Raw genomic sequence first — 16,434 nt, 5'->3', positions numbered from 1 at the left:
ATGAAAATCAAAACTACAATGAGATATCACCTCACACTGGTCAGAATGGCCATCATCAAAAAGTCTATAAGCAATAAATGCTGGAGAGGGTGTAGAGAAAAGGGAACGCTCTTGCACTGTTGGTGGGGATTAAGTTGATACAGCCACTATGGAATATGGTATGGATATTCCTTTAAAAACTAGGTTAAAACTACCATATGACCCAGTAAATCCACTTCTAGGCATATATCCTAAGGAAACCAAAATTGAAAAAGGCACACATATCCCATCGTTCATTGCAGCACTATTGACAATAGCTAGAACATGGAAGCAACCTAGATGTCCATCGACAGTTCAGTTCAGTTCAGTTCAGTCGCTCAGTCGTGTCCGACTCTTTGCGACCCCATGAATTGCAGCACGCCAGGCCTCCCTGTCCATTACCAACTCCCGGAGATTACTCAAACACATGTCCATCGAGTCGGTGATGCCATCCAGCCATCTCATCCTCTGTCATCCCCTTCTCCTCCTGCCCACAATCCCTCCCAGCATCAGGGTCTTTTCCAATGAGTCAACTCTTTGCATGAGGTGGCCAAAGTATTGGAGCTGCAGCTTCAGTATCAGTCCTTCCAATGAACACCCAGGACTGATCTGCTTTAGGATGGACTGGTTGGATCTCCTTGCAGTCCTAGGGACTCTCAAATGTCTTCTCCAACATCACAGTTCAAAAGCATCAATTCTTCAGCGCTCAGCTTTCTTCACAGTCCAACTCTCACATCCATACATGACCACTGGAAAAACCATAGCCTCAACTAGACGGACTTTTGTTGGCAAAGTAATGTCCATCGACAGATGAATGGATAATGAAGTTGTGGTACATATACACAATGAAATATTACTCAACCATAAAAAGGAACACATTTCAGTCAGTTCTAATGAGGTGGGTGAACCTAGAACCTGTTATACAGAGTGAAGTGAGTCAGAAAGAGAAAGATAAATATTGTATTCTAACGCATATATACGGAATCTAGAAAAATGGTAATGAAGAATTTATTTACAGGGCAGCAAAGGAGAAACATGAAGAACAGAATTATGGACATGGGGAGAGGGGAGGAGAGGGTGAGATATATGGAAAGTAACATGGAAATTTACATTACCATTTGTAAAATAGATAGCCAACAGGAATTTGCTGTATGGCTCAGGAAACTGAAACAGGGGCTCTGTATCAACCTAGAGGGGTGAGATGAGGCAGGAGAGGGGAGGGAAGTTCAAAAGGGAGAGGATATATGTATACCTATGGCAAAGAAAGGCAATCCCAAAGAATGTTCAAACTACCGCACAATTGTAGTCATCTCACATGCTAGTTAAGTAATGCTCAAAATTCTCCAAGCCAGGCTTCAGCAATATGTGAACCGTGAACTCACAGATGTCCAAGCTTGTTTTAGAAAAGGCAGAGGAACCAGAGATCAAATTGCCAACATCCGCTGGATCATCGAAAAAGCAAGAGAGTTCCAGAAAAACATCTATTTCTGCTTTATTGACTATGCCAAAGCCTTTGACTGTGTGGATCACAATAAACTATGGAAAATTCTGAAAGAGATGGGAATACCAGACCACCTGACCCACCTCTTGAGAAAGCTATATGCAGGTCAGGAAGCAACAATTAGAACTGGACATGGAAAAACAGACTGGTTCCAAATAGGAAAAGGAGTATGTCAAGGCTGTATATTGTCACCCTGCTTATTTAACTTATATGTAGGGTACATCATGAGAAATGCTGGGCTGGAAGAAGCACAAGCTGGAGTCAAGATTGCTGGGAAAAATATCAATAACCTCAGATATGCAGATGACACCACCCTTATGGCATAAAGTGAAGAGGAACTAAGAACCTCTTGATGAAAGTGAAAGAGGAGACTGCAAAAGTTGGCTTAAAGCTCAACATTCAGAAAAACAAGATCGTGGCATCTAGTCCCATCACCTCATGGGAAATAGATGGGGAAACAGTGGAAGCAGTGTCAGACTTTGCTTTTTGGGGCTCCAAAATCACTGCAGATGGTGACTGCAGCCATGAAATTAAAAGATGCTTGCTCCTTGGAAGGAAAGTTATGACCAACCTAGATAGCATATTAAAAAGCAGAGACATTACTTAGCCAACAAAGGTCCATCTAGTCGAGGCTATGGTTTTTCCAGTGGTCATGTATGGACATGAGAGTTGGACTGTGAAGAAAGCTGAGCACCGAAAAATTGATGCTTTTGAACTGTGGTGTTGGAGAAGACATTTGAGAGTCCCTAGGACTGCAAGGAGATCCAACCAGTCCATCCTAAAGCAGATCAGTCCTGGGTGTTCATTGGAAGGACTGATACTGAAGCTGCAGCTCCAATACTTTGGCCACCTCATGCAAAGAGCTGACTCATTGGAAAAGACCCTGATGCTGGGAGGGATTGTGGGCAGGAGGAGAAGGGGATGACAGAGGATGAGATGGCTGGATGGCATCGCCAGCTCAATGGACATGAGTTTGAGTAATCTCCGGGAGTTGGTGATGGATAGGGATGGTGTGCTGCGATTCATGGGGTCGCAAAGAGTCGGACACGACTGAGTGACTGAACCGAACTCAACTGAACTGATGGCTGATTCAAGTTGAGGTTTGACAGAAGACAAAGAAAAAAAATACAAGTTCAGATCAATACTTCCAATTCCAACCAATTACCATGGGTTTATCCCAGTATCCCCTCCCCTATCGTCATCATCAATATATTCATTTATTTTCTGTATCCCTCTCTATGTAGGCAATCTCCTAACTGGGAAGGATGTCTCTTCATGTCCAGTCCCACAAACCTGACCACACTGGTCCTGATGACCTTATGTGGCTGTAGTTAGCTGAGTCTGCAGCATTGAATAAGGATGCAATTCATTGTATAAAATAGGGGGTTATAAAACTTCATATAAAAACATATTTTATTTGATTTAAAAGTGCATTTCAACAGTATATGATACTTGTTTCCTTTTTAGTGGTGACTGTGGTCTATTAAAAATGAAATTCCTTATTAGAATTTCTGGCACATATGATAGGAGAGAAATGTCAAGAGAAGGCCCTAATTTTAGGAAGTTGCTCAGTAAAAACAGCAATCATATCCTACTTAGTATTTGCAGAGGCAGTTGGGTTTGAAATGGCTTCTCTAGGATGTATTGGATTTCAATAAATGGATCAGAAATGGATAAGAGAAACAGAAGATAGGACATGTTGCCAAAGAAGCAGCAGAATGAGTAAAATCAAGAAGTATCTGGGGGAAGTGAGTAGGTCAATTTGGCAGAAGAAAAAATTTATGAAGAGGGAGTGAGGAACATAAACATGGAAAGTTAACCTGTAGAGAGGACCCTGGTGGTGGTTCAGATTTATTTTGTAGGAAATAGAGAGCAACCATTCATCCTTTGAGTGTCATGATAAAGATGAGTCTAGCAGCAATGGTCAAGATGCATTGATGGGAGAGAGAGAGAGTTAGGCCACTCTTGCAGTGGTTTTAGTCTTGACCATAAGGGCACTGGTGGGCTGGTGGATCAGTCAAGGTTTAATCTGGAAAGCAGAGCTACTCTGAGTATATGGAATAAGGATTTGTTGTAGATAAAGACCTTAACCATCACGAGAGAAGCCATGGAAGTAAGGGTCCAACAGGGGGAGTTGGAACATTCAGGATAAGTCACTAACTAGTCCACCTGAAGCACTGGCATGGTTGGAAAGTTAGAGCTTCAGTTTGAAGGATAGATATGTATAGCCTCCAGGGTGGGACCTCAAAGGAGAGGTGGCAGACAACTCTGTGGGAAGTTGTCACTTCTGTGTAGCTACTCTTTCTCTGGTCTGCAGCCATGTATTTGGTAGTGAGCCTGGGCTACTGTTAGTCATCAGAGCCAACAATTAGGAATGAAAGCTAATCGTCTAGTAGGCAAGAGCAAGACAGTCCAGATAAGAAAGAACACCCCTCTTCCTCTGCATCTATCTGTCTCCACTTCTCATCATGATGACCTTCAGAGAGCAATGGATGCTAATTCACTCCACCTTCCAAGACTTGCACAGATTCTTTGAATTACTCTAGGTCCCCTGGGAAGTAGAAGCCAAAATGGGGTTAATGATGCAAGAGACTTTTAAGGGAACCATCTCTGCAGGAAATTGGAGAGTCAGGGTAGGAGGGAGGCAAAAGAGTCATCAGACCATGAAACATATCTGGTCCTGGGTGAGAGAGAGAAGGGAGAAATGATGGTTGGGTGGATCAGCATAGTTCTAAGAGAGTTTGGTAAAACCACAGGGAGTCCTTAAGCAAAATCAGAGGCATGTCCATCAGAGGAACCTTCCATCTCACAGATATGAGCTGCTTTAGTATCCCTGCCACACTCAGTCACTGATTGAGGGTGGCCCATGGGAAGTGAAGCCTGGGTACTTATGTGGTGATGGATTTCAGAATCCAGCATCTGGGGCCAGTCAGTTACACTCCCTGTAGCTGGAAATCCAAGAATCATCTCATAGCCACCACATTCTTCTCTTGATCAAGTCTTACCTGAAACCATATAGGGAAAATATTAAGTTCTAGCCTAACTAAATTAGCCACAGTTGGTAACAGTAGGGATAAGCAGAGGACTTGGGAAATGCCTCAAGAAGGCAGACAATGACAGGGGTTGGTGATTGGCAGGATGAAGGGGCCAAACAGAGGACGATCAAATTGTGTCTTGTCTAGGCTGCTGGGTATCTTTAAGAGAAAGAGAAAAGAAAGTTCAAAGAAAGAGCTGGTCTGAAGGAAAGCTGACAAATCTAGTTTTAGATGAATGCGAGATCCTGGAAGGACATGCAGGGAGAAATTTCTAACAAGCAGCTGGAAACACTTCATTAGTTCTTGGGCAGAAGCACAGAGAGAAATATTTGATGGTCATGCACCAAGGAGATCAAACCAGTCAATCCTAAAGGAAATTAACCCTGAATATTCATTGGAAGGACTGATGCTGAAGATGAAACTCCAACACTTTGGCCATCTGATGCAAAGAGCTGACTCACTGGAAAAGACTCTGATGCTGGGAAAGATTGAGGGCAGGAGGAGAAGGGGAGGACAGAGGATGAGATGGCTGGATGGCATCACTGACTCAATGTACATGAGTTTGAGCAAACTCTGGGAGATAGTGAAGGACAGAGAAGCCTGGAATGCTGCAGTCCACGGGGCCACAAAGAATCAGACATGACTGAGTGACTGAACAAAAACAACAACAACGATTTGTGGAAGGCATGAGAATAGGTGGATTCTAGAGAGTGGAGAAAGAAGAGAGGACTGAATCCAGGCTTTTGCTCACATCTAGGGAGACTCTGAGAGCAAAGGGACATAAAGATCATTCTGAGATAGAAAGACACTGGGAACCAAGATCACAGATGGCAATAAGGGCCAGATGAAGTAGAGTCTCAAGGAGGAAATGATCTTGGGTGGCCTTGATTGAAGCAGCTTGAAGCAGGGCTTTGGTTCCTGGAAGAGGTTGAGGTTGGGTTGCAGTGGTGAGAGCACCAAATTCTAGCTACAGACCAGTGGTTGTAATCTTTGAAGTCTCACCCATGGAGTGGAGGTGCTGCCTGGGATCTTTTCCCAACTGGGACTCCAGATGTGCTATGATATGGGACTTATCAGGGCTGGTTAAGTCTGAATATTGATCAAAACCTAATTTGCCTTGCCTTGGACACTGAAAAAAAGATCTTGATGACCCAGATAACCATGATGGTGTGATCACTCAGAACCAGACACCCTGGAGTGCAAAGTCAAGTGGGCCTTAGGAAGCATCACTATGAACAAAGCTAGTGGACGTGATGGAATTCCAGTTGAACTATTTCAAATCCTAAAAGATGATGCTATCAAAGTGCTGCACTCAATATGCTAGCAAATTTGGAAAACTCAGCAGTGGCCACAGGACTGGAAAAGGTCAGTTTTCATTCCAATCTCAAAGAAAAGGAATGCCAAAGAATGTTCAAACTACTGCACAATTGCACTCATCTCACACACTAGCAAAGTAATGCACAAAATACTCCAAACCAGACTTCAACAGTACATGAACTGTGAACTTCCAGATGTTCGAGCTGGATTTCAAAAAGGCAGAGGAAACAGAGATCAAATTGTAAACATCTATTGGATTATCAGAAAAGCAAGAGAGTTCCAGAAAAACATCTACTTCTGTTTTATTGACTACGCCAAAGACTTTGTGTGGATCACAACAAACTTTGGAAGATTCTCAAAGAGATGGGAATACCAAACCACCTGACCTGCCTCCTGAGAAATCTGTATTCAGGTCAAGAGGCAACAGTTAGAACCGGACATGGAAGAGTGGACTGGTTCCAAATTGGGAAAGGAGTATGTCAAGGCTGTATATTGTCACCCTGCTTGTTTACCTTATATGCAGAGTATATCATGCAAAATGCTGGGCTGGAAGAAGCACAAGCTGGAATCAAGATTTTGAGGAGAAATATCAATAACCTCAGATATGTAGATGACACCACCCTTATGGCAGAAAGCGAAGAGAAACTAAAGAGCCTGTTGATGATAGAGGAAAGTGAAAAAGTTTGCTTAAAACTCAACATTCAAAAAACTAAGATCATGTCATCTGGTCCCATCACTTCATGGCAAGTAGATGGGGAAACATGGAAGCAATGACAGACTTTATTTTTCTGGGCTCCCCTAAAATCACTGCAGATGATGACTGCAGCCATGAAATTAAAAGACACTTGCTCCTTGAAAGAGAAGCTATGACCAACCTAGACAGAATATTAAAAAGCAGAGACTTTACTTTGCCAACAAAGATCCATCTAGTCAAAGCTAATTTTTCCAGTAGTCATGTATGGGTGTGAGAGTTGGACCATAAAGAAAGCTGAGCACCGAAGAATTGATGCTTTTGAACTGTGGTGTTGGAGAAGACTCTTGAGAGTGCCTTGGCCTGCAAGGAGATCCACCCAGTCCATCCTAAAGGAAATCAGTCCTGAGTATTCATTGGAAGGACTGATGCTGAAGCTGAAGCTCCAATATTTTGGCCAACTGATTCGAAGAACTGATTCATTGGAAAAGCCCCTGATGCTGGGAAAGACTGAAGGCAGGAGGAGAGTGGGATGACAGAGGATGAGATAGTTGGACTCGATGGACATGAGTTTGAGTAAGCTCCGGGAGTTGGTGATGGACAGGGAAGCCTGGTGTGCTGCAGTCCATGGGGTTGCAAAGGGTCAGACACGACTGAGTGAGTAAACTGAACTGAGACCAGTGGTCAGTGACAAGGCCCTGCTGCTCAGCTTTGCAGACAGAGAATTCCCATGAAAAGGGTAAGTAGTGAAACAAGTAAAGTGTCTTACTAGGAGGAAAAAAAAGAGTACAGTACATCTTGATAGACACACAGGTGGACTCAGAGAGAGAGAGAGAGAGTTGTGCCCTCATGTTAGTTTGAATCACTTTTATGGAGCATTTCTTCTGGGTTTCCTTTGGCCAGTCATTTTGATTTGCCTGGTTCTGAGTCCATATTTGCTATGTCTCAGGATCCTCCCATGTGTGCACATGCGTCTCTTAGCCAAAATAGATTCTACTGAAAAGGCCTGTGAGTAGTTAGCATCACTTACTATGGGATGGTGTCCCCCTTCCCATTTTGACCTTGAAGGAGGTTTTCTGCACATGCTTAGTCCGAGAGGTCCTCCTTCCTCAGAAACACCAGCCATACGGTAGATCCAGAGAGACCAGGAGATTGAGGACACAGCATACCTGCTGTTAAACTTGGGATTAAAAGCCCATTTGTGTTTTTGCACAGTGTAATTTCCAAGGAGAGGTAGAGGTGAACACAGTTCTTTGGACATGAAGAAATGAAGTGTTAGTCACTTAGTTGTGTCTGATTCTTTGTGACCCAATGGACTGTGTAGCCTGCCAGGCTCCTCTGTCCAGGGAGTTTCCCAGGCAAGAATACTGGAGTAGGTAGCCATTCCCTTCTCCAGGGGATCTTCCCAACCCAGGGATCAGATCCAGATCTCCTGCATTGCAGGTAGGGTCTTTACCCCTGAGCCACCAGGGAAGCCCTGAAGAAATGAGCAGCAGGTTAAAAAAAGTGATGGCTGCAGGAGCAGGCTAGTGAAGTCGTCTGTCCACACGGAGAACCAATGGAGGGTTCTCAGGTGAAGGCAGATTTGAGCAGGACTGTGTGCAGAGATGGAGGAGCCGCTAGGAAAAAGAGAGACTGTTACAAAGGACAGTACCCCTAAAGAGTGTGGAAAGGTGGAACCAAGAGCTCAGCAGAAGGAGGGGTTACTGTCAGAAGGAAGACACGTGTACCTCTTTCACAGATACACTCCCTCCCTTGCCCCCAGCAGAGGCAATCCTGACCTCTTCTATAGATGTCCTCCCTATTATCCTCAGAGTAATTAGCTCCATGCATTTAATTGCAAACAGCACCTCATAAGCCAATCATACTTTCACAAATTAAAAATATAAGTCTCTTGGTTTTTTACACAGCTTTTGCTTATTAAAACTAACTTCATGGAGCAATTAACAAAGAGAAATATCTTGCAACTCACTAGAGAAGAATCATCCATAGTTGTCAGGATTCTGGTATTTTATTCCTACATTAAATCTAAGGACATGGGGGCTTGTTAAACTGCCTTTTTATTCAGAGATTTGTGGAGTTAGCATCTTCTGGCTGTCTTCGGCAAGATAATTTAGGTAAGAAAGTTTGTGCATATCTTTTAGCGCAGGTGACAACTTCCAATGAAGGATTTTACAGAGAGCAGAACACGGTCATTAATAACACAACATCCTCACCAGTCATGCATATTTCTTTTTTATAACAAGCATCTTGTTTGGTAATGGCAGGACAGCAGAGTGAAGATCCTGCCACATTGAAATTCATGAAGTCCAATCTACTTTATGAAATGCACATATAAAGACTTTCTGCTCAACTCTTTCTAAATTGCTGTATCTATCCTTATGACTTAAGGATTTGTGAAATACTCTCCTGCTAATAATACTTTAAAATGCATCTCCCCTGCAGTATAGCCATTACGTCCATTGAACTACATAAGAGATTCTTAAAATACAGACTGTCTTATTTACATAAGGATCATTATCTGGGGAGGATGCCATGCTTGGGAGTAGGGGGAAGAACTAATGGCTGTATTAGAGGTCTGTCTGGGACTCAGCATCTTTGGAAGAGCAGTTGGATGTCCATGCTGCCAAAGTACATCAGGCAAATCAAAAGACTAGAATTCATCTCCTTTTGTAAGATGAAAGGGAACAATGAAGAAAGTGTGTACTCTGCATTGCTCTGGTTCAATCCCTTTCTGTAGGCTGCTCTGCCAAGCCTGACTTATTGAGACTAGCTAAGGAGAATTGTCTGATTTATGGAATGTTTTCAAAGAAATTCACTTTTTATACTCCTAAACGCAAATAATAACTCAATAGCTCAAACCCGGTACACATTTTCCCAGGTGGGGGTCCTGACTGGCTGACAATGATTCGTAGTTAGTGTAGTGACTGTGTGTGCAATATGTTGATGCTTCTCAAGGGCTGTCTTTAAGCTCACTTTTTACTCTCAGTATTCTTCCTGCGACTTTGTTTATTCTAGTAAGTAAACTTTTAGGAATAAGCTTTAGTCATGTCTCTGTTCCATGAATTAAAATTTAGTGGGACCTCAAGGAGGATTTATTTGTGTGTGTGTGTGTGTGTGCACATTTGTATGTATGTTTTTAGCCATTTTATTTTTAACCCAGGAAAGAGAAAAAGAAAACAACAAGTTATCACCAAGTTATAAGCCACAATGTCATGTAAGCTCTGAGCATAGTGATAAGAACATGATCTCAAGGGAGGTGAATTGATTTTTTTTTTTTAATGTATGCTGTGCTCCAGACCATGAATTAGGTGATTTTGTATTAGAATCCAGGATTTATAATCTCAACATACTGCACGCACAGTCACTATGCTAATTACAAATCACTATCGGCTCAGTCAGGGCTCTGGCCCTTCCAGAACAGCCACCTGGGAAAGGAGATTCTTGTAATCTAATATTCTAACCATCTAACATCAAAATATGCTCCCTGAAAAGACACAGAGAAGCTTGGGATTAGGCCCTGGGACAGAGTAATCAGGAGTCAGTTAAGTGGCAGCCTTGACTCACTGAAAAAAGCAGATGACCTAGAATAAAGACAAGGAAGAAAAAAAAAACCCCAAAACCAGTGTCCTTCAAGACAAAAACAGTAACACAAAACCCTGAAGCAAAATCAAATACAGAGTGAGTAAAACAGATAGACTCAAATCAGCAAACTTAAGCTCACGCTCTTTTCTTAGAGTCGAGCTTCGTGATTCTTCACTCAGAATCGATATATTCTTTCTCTAAGTTTTTTATTGTGGTAAAATTTACAAAATATGAAACATATTATTTTAGCCATATTTAACTGTGCAGTTCCATGGCACTAAGTACATTGACATTGTTGTACAATTTTTATCATCATCCATCTCCCAAATTTTCATCACCTTCCTAAACTGAAACTCTGTCCCCTTAAACATTAACTCCCTATTTTCCCTCCCCAGCCCCTCCCCCCAACCCAGCCCCGGGCCTCTACCAATGTACTTTCTGATCCTCAGGTTGACTCTTTAGGTACCTCACGTAAGTGGAATCAAACAGCATTTGTCTGCATATTGTGCTTCCCTGATGGCTCAGTGGTGAAGAATTTGCCCTCTATGCAGGAGCCACAGGTTCAATCCCTGTGTTGGGAAGATCCCCTGGAGAAGGGCATGGCAACCACTCCAGTACTCTTGCTTGGAGAATCCCATGGTCAGAGGAGCCTGGTGGGCCACAGTTCATGGGTCACAAAGAGTTGGACGTGACTGAAGCGACTGAGCAACATATATTGGAATGCATTTTTAGGGTTAACTTAATGCATGTCCTACAGTTTTATGCCTTCCTTTTCTCCCCCCTGCGCTATATAGGTTCTCACTAGCTATGTTATACACAGCAGTGTATATACGTCAATCCCAATCTCCCAATTTATCTCCCCCCTTCTCTTCTTGGTGTCCATACATTTGTTGTATACATCTGTGTCTCTATTTCTGCTTATTTTTCTCTATTTTTATATTGGACACAATTCTAACTCACTTCAATGAGTGGTTTCTGGTTTCTTAGGCAATTAGAGATTAGCAGCAACCTGTTCCATTAAGGTGCTGGTAGTATCATCTGTAATTCTAATAGAAGGAACAGCTATAGTCCACTATGTCTAGCAGATGTCCAAACTCAACACCTGCCACTCCAGAGTCTCTGACGTAGAGGGTGAAGAGCTGCAATAGTCCCCACATATATTTCTATATTATAGCACAGAGAAATACGACTCTGAGTCTTCAAGCAAAGAAGGGTTTATGTCCACTGAACTCATGTTAAGGTGGGAAAGATATCCAAAATATAAAAATATTTTGGAGTATAGTTTCTAATGCATTTAAATTTTATTAAAAAAATTATTGAAATATAGTTGATTTACAATGTTGTGTTAGCTTTGAGTGTACAGCAAAGTGACTCAGTTTCACATTTATATATTCTACTTTACATTCATTTCCATTATAGGCTATCATAATATATTGAGAATAGTTCTCAGTGCTATACAGTAGGTCCTCGTTGTTTATTTTATATATAGTAATGTGTATATGTTAATCCTAAACTCCCATCTCCTCTTGAGGACTCGCCTGAGTCCTCAGGTAGGGGGTGGGGGGGCTCTCTGCGTCTCCTATGTCCCTTGGCCAAACAAGAACCTCTTTTGTTGGGTTCCCCCTGGCCTCCCGCTGGGGTGAGAGTCTCCTCCCCAGCACAGGGCCTCGATCTTGCTGCTTTCTCAGGAAACACCAGGGGAATGAGCCCCTTGCGGTGGCATCAGGGGGCCCCATCGTCATGGAGGGGTAAAGTGTACCAGAACGCCCAGAAGGTCCCAGGCAGGGTGGGGGAGATGGAGTGGGGTTCAGAAACCAGGGGGAGGCAGGATCATAGCTGGCCACTAGGAAAGAGGGGGCAGTGATTACTGGTGGGAACTTGAGGGGATTCCTGGGGAGACAGAGAGGCGGGGTGGGTATGGCAGGCTGCGAGCTGAGGAGATTAAAGGCAGGGAAACGGAGGACGGGGCGGGGCCTGGCCCTGAGGGGCGGAGCCCACCTCCCTGGGTGCAGGCAGGGCTTCAGGACGGGGGTCGGAGGGCGTGGGATTTGCGACTCAAGGGCCTGAGACACCTGTATGAAAGAGGGCAGGTGGCAGCTTACTCTAAGTGCCTCAGTCTGCCTGTTTGTGGGGTCGGAGATCCCTCCCTGATTTGGAGAAGGTGACCCAAGCCTTGCAGTCTACTGCCTGCTTGAAGCTGGCGCGGCTTGTTTGGCTCTGCCTGGTCAGGGTTCTCGGTGGGCTGGCTCCCCTGCTCCCCCTCAGGGTCCAGGGACCGACACGCAGGATCTAAGAAGGCTCTGATGGGGGGCTTCCCAAGTTGTCCTACTCGAGAGCCATCTGGGAACTCAGAAAAAATTCCTGGTGCCAGAGGCCCCCCCCAGCCTTGGTGAGGGGGAGTCCCTGGGGCTGGGGCTAGGTGTGGGGTCTTTGAGGCTTCCCAGCAATTGCACTGTGAGCCTGAGTTGAGACTCCCCCCACCCCCCACCCCCAAGCTGCACTGGGCAACGCTGCCCACACAGCGGAGGAACCAGGCCTTTCCTCTCTTGCAGTGCTGGTCACGGCCAGCCTGTCACTGCATGTGACTGCATCCTGCTTGCGCTGTCATCAGCAAACATCCTCAGATAAAACAGCCAAGAGTATCCATTGGCTCAGGGCTTCCAAAAACCACAAAGTTTCTAAAACTTTCAAATAATGGTTTCCTCCCCTCTGCAAATTTTCTGAGTGACTTTGTTCAGAGTGGCCTGACCCAGAAAGCATGGGAGAAGCAGGGCCTGCGTGCCCATGTTTCCTGGTGGCAAAAGAGTCTTAGATCCCTGAAGGAAGGCAGGTTCCGATTGATCTTAGACCACTTACACAGATCTAGCAACAAGTTTAGGATCCAAATGCGACCTGGGGAAATGTTTCCTGGATGAAAGGGAAATGAAGAGCTATGAGGGAGCCTTAAGAGCCAAATCACAGCCCAAAGCATTTCTTTTCGGGAAAGTTTAATTGTAAGTAAATGAATGCTCTGTCATTGGCACAGATCTTGTGTACACAAACAGAGAAAAACCATTTGGGGCAATGTTATAGATTTAATAGAATAAAAGGGAAAAGCAACAGAGGAGAAACAGAGAAGAAAGAAAAGGAAGAAAACACTAAAACAGGAGGAGGAGGCCCCCACCCAGAGCATCGGGCTACTACTCAGCTCAGGGTAAACTCTTCGGCCGCACCAGAATAATGCACCAACCCAACAGACACAGAAAACCAGCCTGAACCATGTTCTAAGGCAAAGCTTGCTCTGCTTGAACACTCTTTCAAAGTTGGGTTTTGCTTATGTATTCAGTTGTGCTCAGCTAATATCTCAGACATTTATTTAGCCTCAAAATATTGTAGGGTTATTCAATCTATGCACTCTATTAAAACTATCCCTTACCAATTAGTTCCAAAAATATTTGGAGACACACACATATGCCAACATTTGTATTACTGTTAAATAATCCTAATTAAGTGCACCACTTCTTTGTGATCACTGTCTTTGATCTCCGGCAGCCTTGGTCTGCAGCAACTTGAAGCAGAGTTTTGATTCCCGGCCAGACTGAGGGCGGGTCATGGCAGTGAGAGCTCCAAATCCAGCCCCTAGATCGGTGGTCAGTGACAAGGCCTGGCACTTCATCTTTGCAGAAAAAGAATTCCTACAAAGATAAAAAGTAGTGAAACAAGTACAGCGTTTATGAGGAGGAAAAAGAGTATAGCACATGTGGGTAGACACACAGGCTGACTCAGACAGAGACAGCTGTGCCCTTGTGGTACTTTAAATCACTTATATCGGGCGTCTCTTCCAGGTTTCCTTTGGCCAGTCATTTTGATTTGCCTGGTTCTGAGGTCCACCTTTGGTATGTCTCAGGCTCCTCCCGTGTGTGCACATCTTAGCCAAGATGGGGTGTAGCGAAGAGGCCTGTGGGTAGTTAGCATCACTTACATGAGGCAATGCCCCCTCCCCCCCTTTTTTACAGGTTTAATGGGTTTAATAAGTTTACGCCTTTAGTTCCTGTTTGCAGCATCCAATATTCCTTTGAAACACCACACAGACCCAGCAGTGGCCAACAGTCAAGTTCAGACCTCCAGAGTTTAAAAGCTCAGCTTCTCTGAGCATTCTGTGTTGCAATGGCACTTGTCTGAAATTGGTACCTCCCTAACTTTGGGGGAACCTTAAATGTAGATGCCTCTAAAGGGAGTGACCGGGGGCAGCGGAGCTTCCCTACCCGCCTGCACCCAACATATGTGCTTCACAGAAGAGTAACAATAACAGGTCCACAGAATGCAACAGCGGCAATTACAGAAGTCCATTCATCCAAGGGTGGCGGGAAGGTGGTGGGAGGCAGGCAGGGGAAGTGGGAGGGGAAATGGCCCAAGGAGAAAGGGTATTCAAGTCAGTCCAGGCACAAGGCTGGCAAATGCTAGAAAAGAGCTGCAGAAAAACCTGCGGTCCTTTCAGACTCACTGGTGTTTAAAATCCATACTGGTGTCAGGAAGATTCTGCCTTACATGCACCAGAGACAAAAATCCAGATTCCTCAGAGAGAAGGGGATGCGGGCAGGGCTCTTGGTAGGCGGGGCCCTGCCTCTCCTGGGAGGGGTGGAGGGGAGCCGGGGAAGGGGTGCCAGGCGGCCTTCCAGCCCAGCCGGCCCCTCCGGGTGGCGGGCATACCCTCCACGGCCTGCAGCAACCTTTAGTTTGGCAGGAGACGGTGCGGAGAGGGGAGTTTTTCCGCAGAAGTGGAGCTGCTCAGGGCCGCTCACAGGGAGACCGTCTTGTGGAAGAGGCTGTTGCTTAAGAAAACCAAGGAGAAGAGGCGCATCTGGAGAAGCTGTGCTTTGCCAGGTCTTTTCTTCAGGGATGATGAATCAAGGAAAGAGGACAGAGAAGAGGATCCACTGACAAGGCGGGAGGACTGCCTTGTGAGGAAAGCCGGGCAAACCAATCCAGAGTGGCAGGCCAGTTCCTTTCTATGTCTGACAGCCACGGGCGCATTTTGATTTCTGCAGGAGGAAGAGGGCCTCAAGCAAGAGGTTGAAGAGCGTGTCAGCAATGCCAGGGAACCGGGGAGGCCTCCTCGGCGATAGCTCAAGTGCAAGGTCAGCTGTGTCCTGAAACCAAATCACACCGAGGACTTTGCTGAACACAGAGAGCGGGAGCACCCAGACAGCACCAAAAACTGTTATGAGGAAGAACCCCAGCCACCAGCAGACATCCCGGGGTAGTGACGGATCACCAATATGGATCACCCAGATCACCAACATGGATCACCCAGATCACCAATCTGAGCTGTTGTTACCGACTGAAGGGCAGGAATAAACACTTCATAAAACAAGAGGAGCCGGAACCAGACGACTTCACCCTTCCAAGAGCAGCATTGAAAATCTCTGCCAACAGCATGTGGCTCACCCCCTGCTTCCCGAGCTAAGCCAGGACACGCTCGCCCTTCTCCGAAGCTGCTTCTCTCTTTTGCTGATTTCGAGCATCCAGTTTTGAGAGGGCACAGACTCCCCAGATGGCGTTTTTGATTCCCCTGGCAATGTCCCGCGGAAAGGTTTGACCCTGTCCGCCTTCTCCTTACCGCCCAAGCTATCAACGACACGAGGGAGAGAGCGGTGTCCCCAGACCTTCCATCGGGAAGGACCGCGCAGCTTCGCCGCAGGGCTCCGGCAGAGCCCCCGCGGCCCGCCCAATGCCGGTGCGCCGCCGCCGCTCAGGGCGCCCCCTTCCTGTCTGACCTCCAGGGGGCCTTTCTGCGCAGTGTCGCGGGGAGGTCTCCTGACAGAGGATGAGAAAGTGTGGTCTCCTGTCCTCTGTCTGTGCAGGGCGCAGCCTCCGCCCCCAACTGTCCTGCTAATTTCTTCTTGGAGTATCTCACCTTCTTCTCCGAAACAACTGGAAGCCAGAGACATCAACTCTTCCACACACAGCCAAAAGTAACTGTGACAAAACTGATTCAATAAAACTGTGAAATGGGCTCACTTGATTTTCTTTGCTTTCACGACTTGCCTTTCTTGTAACATCTTTTAATTTCCTCATTTATTTATCCTCATTATTAATTTTCTCATTTATTTATTGAGCAATCACTATCTGCTGGTATTAAAACATCTTAGAAAATATTAAAAATAATTTTATTGCCTTCCCCAGGATATCTGCCTTTATACTTTCTCAGACTGCAGAATAAAAGACTTGAACTGTAGGATATTTAAAGAAACCTCTTTCTCTACCCTCTTATATGTGTTTGGGGCCTGAGGATTAAACTGACAAAA

The 16,434-nt window shown here is 45.1% G+C and overlaps 1 pseudogene; it reads right to left on the bottom strand.

The window, feature by feature from the left end:
- Positions 1-13,655: 13,655 nt before the first annotated feature.
- LOC122706545 lies at positions 13,656-16,077 on the bottom strand (annotated as a pseudogene).
- Positions 16,078-16,434: the final 357 nt, after the last annotated feature.

Source organism: Cervus elaphus, chromosome 2 (genome assembly GCF_910594005.1).
Source record: "Cervus elaphus chromosome 2, mCerEla1.1, whole genome shotgun sequence".
NCBI classification, from domain to species: Eukaryota; Metazoa; Chordata; class Mammalia; order Artiodactyla; family Cervidae; genus Cervus; species Cervus elaphus.
This window is presented reverse-complemented; position numbering and strand designations above follow the sequence as displayed.